The sequence below is a fragment of the Aricia agestis genome, chromosome 15 (genome assembly GCF_905147365.1).
Source record: "Aricia agestis chromosome 15, ilAriAges1.1, whole genome shotgun sequence".
In the NCBI taxonomy this organism is placed as follows: Eukaryota; Metazoa; Arthropoda; class Insecta; order Lepidoptera; family Lycaenidae; genus Aricia; species Aricia agestis.
Window position 1 is genome coordinate 9,706,282 of NC_056420.1, and position 14,000 is coordinate 9,720,281.

Genomic DNA, 14,000 nt, shown 5'->3' on the forward strand with positions numbered 1-14,000 from the left:
CCGGCAACGCACCTGCAGCTCTTCTGAAGCTGCGAGTGTCCATGGGCGACGGAAGTTGCTTTCCATCAGGTGACCCGTTTGCTCGTTTGCCCCCTTATATCATAAAAAAAAAAAACTAATGTAGAGACTAAAATGGAAAACATTTCACCTGAAATACATTTAAAAGTATCAAACAAAAATGTGTAAATGTAGGCTGTAGCCTGTATGCCTCCACCGGTATCACGCGAGGCGAGGTACTAATGTCATTATTGGAACACACAATGTGCCTGGCGTAGGGTAGACGAATTGACCCATATTTTACTTTAAGCTTCATGAGGCTGATTTCACAATACACGTGTACTGTGTAATGAAACCGATAAAGCGTAGGTCACAGAGTACTTTATTATATACAGGTAAATAAAGGGATATTGGTTTATATGAACTGCCACCGCCACGAAAATTATGAACGTATTGTCTGAACGCGGGTAAAAAAAAAACTTTATTGTAAGCAATAAGTAATGAACGAAAAGGATGGGTACGGTAGGAAAGCAGTTTACTTATGTATGTATGTTTATACAACTGTGGCGCCTAAACTTCTGTAGATTAGGACCGATATAGGAATAGGTAAGGTTTAGTCAACATAGGCCATATTTTTTGCTTAGTGGGGTTATACTTTGTTATTTAAATAAACAGGTTCATTGGACATATTATTTATTATTTATATAAATTTATTGATATTATGACGAAATCAGATCTATATCTAATGTTGTCCAGGGAACCGAAAAGGTCAGAGAAGGTCCATTGTCCGCACTTCTCGGAAAACTTTAGCAAAATAATGATGCACAGCTAATTCCCTTGAAATTTGTTTTCAGGTCTATAAATAAGGGTCAATATTATCTGTGTCTATGGGGACGGGGGAGCCCTTAGCCAACACGTTTTCTTTGACGCTTAGTTATAGAATCGGCGATCAAAAATCTATGGAATTGACAAGCATTCGTTAATGGACATAAACATTCTTTAATATGATGCGACATTCGACTCATGTCATGTTCATACATTTTGAACGGCGATTTTGTTAGACGATCAATTTTATTGTGCAATATTATTGATCGTCTAGGGTTGATATTGAACGCCTTTCAATCTTATTGTCAAATAATTTGTTCAATGATATTGCACAATAAAATTGATCGTCTAGGGGCCCACAAACGGGTTGGCTAGGGGCTGGTCCTGTAAGGCGCGCTCGGCCGCGGCGGAGGCCGGCGGGTAACAGCCGCTGCGGTGGAGGCGCGAGGTCGGCGGTCGCGCGTGTCCTCGCGCTATCGATGCCGGTGGGGCTGCGCGCGCAGGCTTCGATTTTCCGTCCGGGCGACGGTGGCGGCGCGTTGCATAACCGTGCGGCGGCACTCCGCGCGCGATCCCGCCCCGAGCGCCCGCGAGCGCGACCCGCGCAACGCGCAACGCGCCCGAGCGATAAGCACGTCCAGTGATAGTGTGGTTCCTGGGACGCCGAGGACGGAGCGGGCCGGCGTCGGGCCGGTGGCGGGCCGGTAGGTCTCCTTTGTCCGACGGCGGCGGCGGCTCGCGTGCTGAATAATTGACGCCCCCGCGGCCGCCGCGCTGGCTGCCGCATGCCGCCGCCGCCGCGCCCGATGTTTTTTTATCGATTCACAGTAGTCGTAGTTGACGTATAATTAACCTATTTCGTCCCGCACAGGTAAGGTTCTGTGTGCTAGTAGTCCGTAAGTTTGTTGATGTGCTCGATTCGGTTATATAATTCATACGTGATCGTCGACGTCGAAAGTGAGTCTAGCCTTTGTTGTAGCACCAGATCACGAGTAGATACGTCCTCGGCTTCGACACATGTAGTTGTAGAACAAAAGGAACTGCCAACATTACATGCAGTAATTCGACGGAAACAGACGAGAGTGAAGTCGGTTTATATAAAGTAGATTACGTAAATCTAAAAGTGAAACGGAATCCTAACCTTACATAACTGGACCGCGGCCGTACTACCCTTTATCAATAAGTTTCGGGTCCCAATGTCTGCTCCGTTTCGCGGGCGGTTGGGCGTTCGTAGCACTTTCGTAGCAGCCCTCTACGAGATTACTAGCAGTCATCACATCAAATAGTTAGGTATTTCTTTTGTTCGATAGTATATTATGTCTTGGTATATCAATAATAACAGTATATAAGTGAAATATAAGCCATATAAAAGTCCTAAAAATAAATTACGTAAACAATATCAAAGATGTAAGTTTCGCTTCAGTACATTTTCCTCAAATAACATATGTTTCTGTTTTCGCAATAAGCAATTAACAATCAGCATCATAATCAAAAGTTAAAGACTTTAAACCGACGACGTTTATAATAAAATACTCTTTTATTACAAGTTTTGTTAATTTTTCAATAAACATAATCACTTGTTTTGGATGAGACGGTAGACAAACAGACATACACGATACAAACATAAACTGATCAAATCATTACCCTTCTAGCATAACTGTAGGCAGGTAAAATCACAAGACTAGGCAAATACAAAAGCCTAAATACAGTAGGTTCCTTTGAAATATTTCTTCAAACCCCTCCGCATTTTTAACTAAAATGTCTTACAAAATCCTCCAACCCTGAGCATTACTGAATTAAGGGTAATGTTCCATTCGCTGCCAAAATCAACTGGATATGTGCTATAAAACATTTTTTGCGTTACTTGCCAAGTATCGTGCCATAATATAAAACATATTATAGAGCGTACATTTGGTATAACATATTAAGCAAATTAAATGTATGTTTTTTTTATTACGTAATGTTACAATTGAAGCTTGTTTGTTTGTAATTCATTATTTAAATTATTTAATATTGTGATTGATTAACACATCCATCGTCGTGGGTATCGCAGACACAATAGATTTTCAATTGTTATACGGCAACTGGGTGCCGCTTGGGTATTGATGGGTTAGTTATTATTATAACCTCTCATTTTGAAAAAGAACAACTTTTTCATAAAATTGTTACACACTAAGCTACTAGAGCAAATTCTTCTTTCCAAGTTGGACATAGATGATTAACCACGATTATCATCATTATTGCGAAGCTTTATATTAGCATGCACAATCATCGTCTATTTGCAATACTTGACAAATATACTCTACACGTTCTCAATCACTTGTATTAGTCCATCATGGAAAAGGCACTTGAAAGTAATTTAAAGACCATCAAAATAGTGATTCTCGTATGTGATTAGAAACTTGTACCCGAAGGATTAGCTTCATCAGTCTATCTCGTTCCCTCGGGACACTTTCTTCACTCGATCTCAGTTGTCAGTTTACTCTATAGTACAATTCAGTTTATGTTAGCTTTTAACTTAAGAGATCCACACTGTGTAGTTTGTATACCTGCAAACGTTATCCAATGTTTTGTATAATATTGTATAACATCTTAAAAAGGGCAGTAAAATGTTTTACTGCTTATCTATATTTATGTCGCAGCCGACTGGTTTATTTAGCATACCATGCAATTTTAGCATACCATGGTTACGTCGCGTCCGTCTTATGCTATGGTCTAATAATTTGTGGTAATTCTACCGACTTCGATCGCGCTTTTCGAACACAAAAAAAATGTGTTCGTTCTGCCTGCGGAGCTCATTTCTTAGATAGTTGTAAGCCATTATTTAAAAGACATTCTATTCTACCCCTACCCTGTCTCTACATACTAGAAATCTGTACATTTGTGCATAAATATTGTGACGATTTTAATACAAAGAAAACCGAAACAGCAACCAAAAGCTGCAGACACCATAACAAAATCTGCATTCCTGACCACAGGTTAAATATCTGCAGCAAAAATGCTTATTGTTTTGCTGTTAAAATATACCTATAATAAACTTCCAAAAATATTAAAGGACCTATCTTTGAGAAAATTAAAAACTGAACTTTTTAAATTGCTACTATCTAAAATGTATTATGATGAGAATGACTATTTAATTGACAAGAAATTAGCATTATAATCTAAACGACATTGACATAAATTAATATAACTAATATTGTTTACTTCTTACAATAATTATTATTAATGTTAAATCATGAATTATTTGGTATAACCTGTTTAAGGAATAAAATTAAATAAACAATTAATCAATGTACTTATTGACATCTACTATTATTAAATATTATTACTATGATTATTGACATTTAAATGACAGTGAATTTAACATTATAATTTATTATTTTATTAAAGGTATAATAATTATTATAGTTTGACATTATTTATCTATCAGAAGTCAGAACTTAAAAAGAATAATAATAATAATAATAATAATCATATTGAAATAAATTATTTAATGTATCCACATCATTACTTGACTGAAAATTATATTGTTTATTTTATGAATACTTATAGGACAAATTGACGATGTTACTAATGATATTATTAAGACATATTAAATTAGGAAAATAATAATTGAAGATAAGAAAATGAATTGTAGTGAATAATTATAACTCTTAATTATTTAATTGTACCTAAGTGACTTGTAAAATTTGCACGCCATCCAAAGGCAAAATAAGAGGACTGTTTACCCGACTAACATCATAATATTGTACCTTATTTTAGCAAATAAACGATTTCTATTCTATTCTATTCTTTAAATAGCCGTTCAATCAAACAGCTAGCCCTTTGACTGAACAACGCCATTCAATCACATGGCTTTACGTCGTTTAGTCGATTTGTTGACTACAACGTTCAACACTACAGCTAGACGATGCTTAGCCAACTGGTTTAATGGCAAATTAACTAGGGTGATTATTAGTTTATTATCTAATTTGGGAGAATAGGAAAACTTTTTGTATTTTTTAATTGAAAGATTACTCTCGGATTAAGTTTAAGTGTTGACCAAAAGTTTAATGCAATAAGTAAAAATAAAAAATTCTGAGGCGCGTTTTGTGACGGTCGCCGGCTGCTGCCGCAGCACTGTCACAGTTCTAACCTAACCTACTTTTGGACTTTCTGGATTGTGTTTGGTTTGGATTGATATTTGTTGAAATTTTGATTCAGTCGAATACGACAAAAATTATTAAATTTTGTCTCTTTAATAACACTTGTAACTTTTATTAAGTACTTTCTTTCCGAATAACAACCACAAACACCAACAAACACCTGCTAGTTGACGCCATATTGTAAATAAAACGCACCTAGCGCCGCAGCGGTGCGCGCTGAACCACTTCAATTAGACGGCGGCTTTTGAATCAGCTGTAGTGTTGAACGTTTTGAGCGACTAAAATATTCAATCTAAAAGCTAGACGTGTTGTTCAGTCAAAGGGCTAGCTGTTTGATTGAACGGCTATTTAAGCCAGTCGGCTGCGACATTTATATGACAACCACTGTGGCTCAGTTGGTGGGCTGTTGGTCAAGCCGGGGGTCGCGGGTTCGAATCCCGCCGACGGAACAAAAAGTTTTCATAGTGCCTGGGTCATGGATGTGTATTAAATATGTGTATCATATAATAAAAGTCTTAAATATATGTATAGCATAAATGTATTTAATATATTTCCGTTGTCTGGTACCCGTAACAGAAGGTACTTAGCACGGGGTCAGACTGACGTGGTGTGAAGCATCTATAGATATTATTATATTATTATTATATCTGTTATAGAAAGTTTTAGATCTTCTTTGTGCTTTTCAGATATTACAGACACCAAAAGTAAAAATGTTTTAGATTGCTTTTACCTAAAAACAATTGAAATACAACCATAATGACCTTCTATTTCGTGAAAAATGATTTGTCTATTCTATTAATTATACTATTTTCTTTGTTATTGAAAGTTATTTTTCACATTGACCACTAAAACGAAACTACTAAACTTCGCATATAGCGTAGATAACAGGAAAACAGGAAACGCACAACCTATTTTCATCACAACAACATTTATTTTTGCATGCATAAAATTTCTAGCAACATCAAATACATAACATGTACAGAATATGAACAACAGTTCGCATATGCATCTATTTCCTCGTAACTACCCACAAGGATTAGTTTGTCTGTCCTGCTCCCACGGGGCGTACTCTTCCCTCCTGTCTGTGCAGAAATCCACTCTATCTGAATAAACATGAATAAAATAACTGAGAAGTGCGCTGCCAGTCTTTAGGTTGCTGCTTAAATTTCTCTTGCATTATAAATTTGAATTGGATGCAAAAGCTTACTAGTCAAACGGAGCTTTTTAATGTGGTACTTGGTAGGTACTAATATTATAAATGCGAAAGTGTGTCTGTGTGTCTGTTACCTCTTCACGCTCGAACCGCTCAACCGATTTTGCTGAAATTTGGCATGGAGATAATTTGAGTCCCGAGAAAGGACATAGGATAGTTTTTATCCCGGAAAAATGTACGGTTCCCGCGCGATAAATGAATTTGGCGCAACGGAGTTGCGGGTGTCATCTAGTGTAGTATAAAAGCATAAATGATTACAATTTATACGTGGGAGAGCCATGCTTCGGCACGAATGGGCCGGCTCGAACGGAGAAATACCACGTTCTCACAGAAAACCGGCGTGAAACAGTGCTTGCGCTGTGTTTCGCCGAGTGAGTGAGTTTACCGGAGGCCCAATTCCCTTCCCTATCCTCCCCTTTTCCCTTCCCTTCCTATCCCTACCCTCCCCTATTATCCTATTCCCTCTTAAAAGGCCGGCAACGCACCTGCAGCTCTTCTGATGCTGCGAGTGTCCATGGGCGACGGAAGTTGCTTTCCATCAGGTGACCCGTTTGCTCGTTTGCCCCCTTATTTCATAAAAAAAAAAAAACAACATTTTTTCTGTTACGAAATATAATTGACTTCATTTGTTTTCGAAGATTAGATAACATGTGAATTATTATGTTTAAAATATTATCCTAGTAACGTAAAATAAAACGTTTTAATTATACAGTTTTTTTAATGTCTGATACGTTACAAAAGACGCTTGATACACATCACGACGACAAAATATTGTATAACTATTATTTTGTATACACAGTGTAGATATTTTTATAAGTGTTTGTTTTTTTACAAATCGTCGCGTATATTTCAGCACTTAAGGTCCCGTAATGTAGGACAATGTTTTACATCGAATATTTTTTGCCGAAATTGTGCCCTTAATATCGAGTGTATTCGTCTCCAATGACCTCCCTGACTTTGATATATTATCTCATTTGCCTTGTAACTCGATTATGTGTCAAATTTCACCTTAAAATATCCGTTTATTGGTTTTTTCCACTTGATATCGGTGTTATGGAAATATATTTTTTCTTAGAAATTATAAAGCTAAAAAAACTTTCTTAAATGATTTTATAAATGTATGTCTTTTCCTTACATTGTGTCCGATACAGGCACTTTAAATATTTACGTAGGTCGTAGAGGCTTCGTAGAGGACATTCATGTCATTGCATAGCTTTCGTAGCACCATCGTAGCACGCTCACTGCTTAAAGATGAAGCTACAGATGAAGCGTATAATAATAATAACTCCCACACCGGTTTCGGTGACGGCGGCCGGTTTCATTAAAACCAGGCCAGTTACGCAGGAGTAATTTCATAGTGCCCTAGTGTGTGCGCAGTACACAAGAGCTCTCTCTATTCCTTTTACTCTCATCACCCAGTGGGACGGAAGACCGACACGACTGGCGAGAGATCAGGCGCAGGACCGACTTTTCACGCATGCATCATCTTACTTGTCAGACAATCAGGTGATCAGCCTACATTGTCCTAACCAAACTTGGGAATAACATGTTTCCAACGCGGGGATCGAACTCACGACCTCCGAGTCAAGAGCCACGCCCTTAACCACTGGACCACGGAGGCGTTAAACTCCTATAAAGCCTATTAATATGTTGTAGGTGTAACATACAGATGATAAATTAAAAGATGAATTTATGGGGTAAGCGACTAGAAATATATAAATATATTATAATCAATTCTACTAGTTATAAAGAGGAAAATTTATTTGCTGGCGTCGCATAGTTTCCGAAAGTACTAGGCCCATTTTGATCAAATTTGACATAGATATATATACGACCACGGGCAATACATAGAGACACTATTTTTATGCGGGCGGAGCATTGCGCAACTTCTAGTAATAAAAACAAAGTGTAACAAAATGATAATACTTTAGGGTGTGTTTGTTTTGTAATTTGTTACGTCCTTAGTCCTATATATTATGTCTGTCTGTTACCTCTTCACGCCCAAACCGCTGAACCAATTTTGTTGAAATTTGGTATGGAGCTAGGATACTTTTAGTCCCGGGAAAGGACATAGGATACTTTTTGTCTCGAAAAATTTTTTTCCCCGCAATAAATGATTTTAGGCACAACGGCGTTGCGGTTGTCATGTAGTTAAGAATATTTCTGATGATTTTCTCCCTATTTTATTCTCTTACACGTGCCAATGATGATATAAATATAAATGATTAAATGAAGCATTGGCTTGTATCCGTTTGTACTGAGCTGAGCTTTCGCCCACGCGCGGCGTACGGCGTAGTACGCAGTCGTTCATGAGAATCACTGTTTTAATGATAGAGTAGCAAAAATGTATTTCAAAAGTATTTGTTAGTTTGTGCATTACCAAAATTTCAGTTTCATTTCATTACATATTTTGTTTTAGATTAGTATAGTATTATGATTATTAAAATATGTACGACGTAGCCATTTCCAATAAGCTAAAGATTTTTTGCGCTTATATTGTATCGAACTTAAAAGTTACAAATAAACTAGTTGCACAAGGCTTCATATCGATACTATGAAGCCTTGTGCCACGCCTAAATTTTTGGCCTAAGGGTCAGTTACCTTGCTTCACATCAATTTCCTAGCAAACTCCGTCAAGACCCTGCAAATATTTATTATATAGGTCGCTTGTTATATTACTCCACCTATAAGTTTCCGTAATTACAAACTCGCAAAGTTCCGCAGTCTCGGGGGACGACCAGAGACGTAGTGGACGAAGGGAGTATAAGTAAAAACTTATTATTGACTATCCAAAAGTACAAACTTATGTTTTCTGTGCAATTGGATAAGGTTGCAAGTACATAAAAATTCATGACGTAGATTATAAATTATTTACTTACACAGCAGATATTTTTAAAAGATTTACTGTCATCATGTTTTTTGTGATTCCTCCAATGTGTTAGAGTTTAGACAAAGAAAAATCTAAAATCACTGCACAGCTCGGCACCTATCTTATAAACTATGCAAGCAAGAAAATGATAAAGTATTTTAACGGCTCATATCTTACACTCTTTACGAATTTAATTATAAGATAGCATTTTAAGATAGCATTTTAAAGACTATGTCCACTCTTATTCTTTCACTGTTACTTATTTTCTTGCTGACGATAAGACCAATATGGCTTACAATTATATTTAAATTAAAACTGTTTTTGGACACAAAAGTATCTAATTACATATTTGGAAGGAAAATGGAGGGTTCACGAGTAATTAACTGTGGAAGGGCGTTGAAAGTTATTTGCTACGATCGAACGTGACCAGTTAAATGCCAATGACATGCTTTAAAAGTATTTTTAGAGGTTAAGAAAGGGGCAGTTTGACTAAATTCTTAATCCATACTTCCATACTTAATATTATAAATGCGAAAGTGTGTCTGTCTGTCTGTCTGTCTGTCTGTTACCTCTTCACGCTCAAACTGCTGTACCGATTTTGCTGAAATTTGGCACAGAGATATTTTGAGACAATTTTTCTTCACCAAAACCTGAGTTCCAAGCAATACCTTTAAATACGTTATGTTACCGTCTTAGCCATCGATATCCATACTAATATTATAAATGCAAAAGTGTGTCGTATCTGTCTGTTACCTCTTCACGCCCAAACCGCTGAACCGATTTTGCTGAAATTTGGCACAGAGATACTTTGAGACCCGGGAAAGGACATAAGATACTTTTTGTTCCGGAAAAATGTACGGTTCCCGCGTGATAAATCTAGTGTTCGAATGTTCGAATATTTTCTATAAAAGACTAGATGACGCCCGCAACTCCGTTGCGCCAAAATTAGTTTATCGCGCGGGAACCGTAAATTTTTCCGGAACAAAAAGTATTCTATGTCCTTTCCCGGGTCTCAAAGTATCTCTGTGCCAAATTTCAGCAAAATCGGTTCAGCGGTTTGGGCGTGGAGAGGTAACAGACAGACAGACAGACAGACACACTTTTGCATTTATAATATTAGTATGGATATCGATGGCTAAGACGGTAACATAACGTATTTAAAGGTATTGCTTGGAACTCAGGTTTTGGTGAAGAAAAATTGTAAACAATTTTACGCAGTTGTTAAGAAAATTTCGTGACACGTAGTGTGCAGGGTTTAAATCTACTAAACGATGGAATAGATAATATTAAGATAAAGAAATTTTGCACGGCAAAAGTTATTATAAATGTGTCTTCATTCAAATATCAGTTAATACAGTTATTTAACTATTAAACGCAGCCTTTAGGCAAGGTAGTCACGGTATTGTAAACTCTAAACCAATATTCTTCGTTCACAACGACACTTAACCACAAACAAAAGATAACTACGAAAACTGTCAATGTCACACCACTACATATTATGTATGTGTGTCGTATCGACCCGATCTTTATCACCTACCCGCAGTTCGTCGAAGACGCTCCAGTATTGTCTATCAATAGGCCAGGTCGACATAAGAACCCCCTAACGATTGTTATCGAGATCTCGAGATAGGCTTAGTGGCTAAGGCCGCCGACTATTTCATACTTCAGACCATTTCAATGATATGAAAGATTAATTTAAATTTTAAATTTGTTTTTAATACGTTTGTACACAACTCGTTGAAATTGATTAATTATTACCATACCATATTCAATAAGTATCTTGACACATTTAAAGAGCCCCCGTAGACTACAGACTTTTAGTCGGACGATAGTTTAACCAAGTTGGGCTTTCAGTACATTATCATCGGCCAATACAAATCGTTTAGTTTGCGCATCTTTATACATCTTCCTGCTGGTTAAGCTTTCGATCAAACTATCGGCCGACTAAAAGTCTGCAGTCTGCGAGGGCTCTAATAAAGATTTTGACATAACCTCTAAAGCCAAAATCTTAAATTAAGTTTTTTTTTTAATCGTACTCAAAATTCAAAATAAGAGACAAAATCTTATTAGAAGATAATATTAAGATAATTCATTTTTCCATAACGATGAATAAAATTATTTCTTACATTTAAACGCGTTCCTATACTTAATTTCATGTATGAACTAAGTAGTAGTAATGATAATACATAATATTATTAATATTTTAGTATAACTTGTAAAAACAATCATTTTGGTGTCACAGCTTCGACGGAGAACCTTTCATGTCATTACTTCTTCAAATATTTACAAAACTGTTCATTTGCCGAAGTATTTTGAATGTACACAAAGAATTTATAATGACGTCTATGGCTAACGAACTACTACAAATAAATGCTAGAAATTTCGATGAAATTTACAATCAACCATTTTTACAGCTTGGTGTGATTAATAATCTGCTATGATTCAAACATTTTTGTTCTTGAGTGTTCTACAGAAGAAAATAAAGAACAAAGTTTTAATTTCTAGCTGACGTTGTTTTGCCATATATATTACTAGATGACGCCCGCAACTCCGTTGCGCCAAAACTCGTTTATCGCGCGGGAACCGTACATTTTTCCCGGTATAAAAAGTATCCTATGTCCTTTCCCGGGACTCAAAGTATCTCCATGCCAAATTTCAGCAAAATCGGTTCAGCGGTTTGAGCGTGAAGAGGTAACAGACAGACAGACAGACACACTTTCGCATTTATAATATTAGTATGGAAGTATGGATTATATCTTATATATAAAATTCTCGTGTCACAATGTTAAGCCGCGTACTCCTCCGGAACGGCTTTACTGATTTTAATCAAATTTTATATGCATATTCACTGAGTCTGAGAATCGGCTACTGGGTACTTATTATATTGATAAGTGCATTTGTTGAATAAATAATAGTAAATGATTACAACACGAGTCTGACGGCGACCATTGTTTGCGTGACGGGATAGCGATGGACGGAATAATATGGGCGAAATACTTGATTTATATTATGGCAAAGCAACGTTTGCCGGGACAGCCAGTATCAATATAAAAAGTAGATAAAACCTATTCTCAGGTCTAACGAACGTACATACAAAATGTAATTAAAATCGGTTGAGCCGTTTTGGAAGAGTTCGCGCACAAACACTGTGACACGAGAATTTTATATATTAGAATATTTATATATCACATGAATTCCTTTTTAAGGCTAGAGAAAGAAAAAAAAGTCAGATCCGTAATCTCGTAGACGTCTCGTAGCGGAGCTCTACGGCGTAGCGGCTCTACGACGTTGCTAGACGTGGGAATTAGTCTAGGGCCTAGGCTCTTTCCCTGGCTTATTTAGATTCATAAAGTAAATTAAGGTTGTATAGGGTTCTAAGATAACAATGTACTACACTTAATTGAGCAATAACATAAAAGTTTACTGTTATTACAAAAATTATCGCTCAATTTTGTTAACTAGACAAAAGCACAGATTTGTCTTTTTTTATGAAATAAGGGGGCAAACGAGCAAACGGGTCACCTGATGGAAAGCAACTTCCGTCGCCCATGGACACTCGCAGCATCAGAAGAGCTGCAAGTGCGTTGCCGGCCTTTTAAGAGGGAATAGGGTAATAGGGGAGGGTAGGGATGGGAAGGGAATAGGGGAGGGTAGGGAAGGGAATAGGGTAGGGGATTGGGCCTCCGGTAAACACACTCACTGAGCGAAACACAGCGCAAGCGCTGTTTCACGCCGGTTTTCTGTGAGAACGTGGTATTTCTCCGGCCGAGCCGGCCCATTCGTGCCGAAGTGTGGCTCTCTCACGTCTTTGTCTTGTTTAGTTAGCTTTTTTAATACTTTGTTGCCGCAACTTTGTTGCCGCAGCTTGTCGTGTAGTAAACTAGTAACCTTACATTTTATCACAATAATATCAAGATAATCGTACATCGTAATGTATTACATGACATAATATTATGTTTCAGTACATTCGTACAAAACCCTGGAAGTCGTTTTTAATTCGAATATCGTTATAATATATTGCTGTCGTAACCGTAATCGAACTGTTACCAATCAAAGGGATGTATCGAGGTTTTTATCAATACACACAATTGACTCAAGTGACTTAAGTGGATGAAGTGGGTAACTAAAAATCTGAAAATGTTTTTTTTTTTCGTAAATTGGAGGCCTCACGACCGGGAAAATAAAAAATTGGATTTCATGTATACATGAAATTTTTCATTTTCCTAAGCTAACTAAGCTATAGCTTAGCCAGATGATGAAGTAGGCAATTTACAAGGTTTGTTCAAATTGTAACAAGGGGAAAATGAGTAATTGCCCTTATGTTATAAAATGTTACTTATATCCACTTTATCTACTTAGGGCTTCAAATTTTTTTTATATTTTTGCGTATTATGATATATCAAGCCACTTTATAACGCTGTTAAATTTTATTTCAATGTAAAACAGATTAACTCCCAATTAACGAAGTTAAGCTTTGCACAAAATTTTTAGCTCCCTCTTTTATACCACCAAACTTTTCAACATAGTTAAAAGTATGTCATGGCCACATTGTATTATCAAGTTGTTAAGTGACAAAAGTATTAGTTACAACTATGTTTACCGCAATAAAGCTCCTAGGTGCCGAAAATAAAGCAAAATTCACTCAGCGGACATAAGTGAAAAATTGCCAAACAGTAAGATACACATACCTTACTCCAAACCTTAAGACAAGTCATGAAATTTAATTTCAAATTGTTTGAAACTAGTCTTGCTGAGTTCTACTTCACTCCAACCCGAAAATATCTTTTTAGAGAAAGTTATACAATGGTACTTTTTTAATTTAAATGCAAATTGATAATTATTAATAATAAGTATATCATTTATCCTACGCTCTTAAGGCTGATCTTGTTTGTAATTGAAATAAAGAAGGCAATTGTGAGAGCCCCACATTACTATTTCCTGTTCTTGTGTC

At 36.7% G+C, this 14,000-nt stretch overlaps 1 protein-coding gene across 1 annotated transcript in view; it reads left to right on the forward strand.

The window, feature by feature from the left end:
- Nucleotides 1-1,397: 1,397 nt before the first annotated feature.
- LOC121734368 (sodium channel protein para-like) overlaps nt 1,398-14,000 on the forward strand; it is a 90,266-nt gene continuing 77,663 nt past the window's right edge. The window contains 1 exon segment of the mRNA XM_042124932.1: nt 1,398-1,526. The gene's annotated coding sequence lies outside the window, so the exon portion shown is untranslated.